This window comes from Eptatretus burgeri, chromosome 15 (genome assembly GCF_056783735.1).
Source record: "Eptatretus burgeri isolate ZD-2024b chromosome 15, Ebu_testis_v1, whole genome shotgun sequence".
In the NCBI taxonomy this organism is placed as follows: domain Eukaryota; kingdom Metazoa; phylum Chordata; class Myxini; order Myxiniformes; family Myxinidae; genus Eptatretus; species Eptatretus burgeri.
In genome coordinates, this window is record NC_140975.1 from 26,151,286 (window position 1) to 26,151,860 (window position 575).

Sequence of the window (575 nt, forward strand, 5' to 3'; positions counted from 1 at the left end):
GGATCATACGGATGATCCGCTGTGGCGACCCCTAACGGGAGCAGCCGAAAGAAGAAGAAGACTAACATTACAGTGACCACGGGGTCCCTTGGGTGGGATTCACTCCTCCCCCAATCATTAATTCGCACCATGCATTCCACATTCACTCCATTCACACACTCGGGCGGGCTGACCCATACTCATTCATCACACATTTTTTATTTTTCAATTCGCACCAACACTCCAACAACTACGTCCCCCTCGTCATCCCTTAAACTCGTGCACGTTCCATTTAATTATATTGTTAAGCTACGTCCCCACTACACATTCCATGTCTGTCCATGTCTCCCGAAATCCATTTTCTAATTCTATCCTAAATTCCCACTAACTGATTCCACGGGTCCCATGAGGAATGTTCCTGCCCCATGAGGCCGGTCTGTCTAATGCTAAGCCCTTCCCACTAACTAATGCTCCTATGCCCAAGCAGGGATGCTTGCCACATCCTGGCCGGGGCCATGGACTTGGACCGAGGCCTCTTTTTTTTTTCTTTTCTTACATCACCAGGGCGGCAGTCTGTGACTCACTCGCTCATTTCT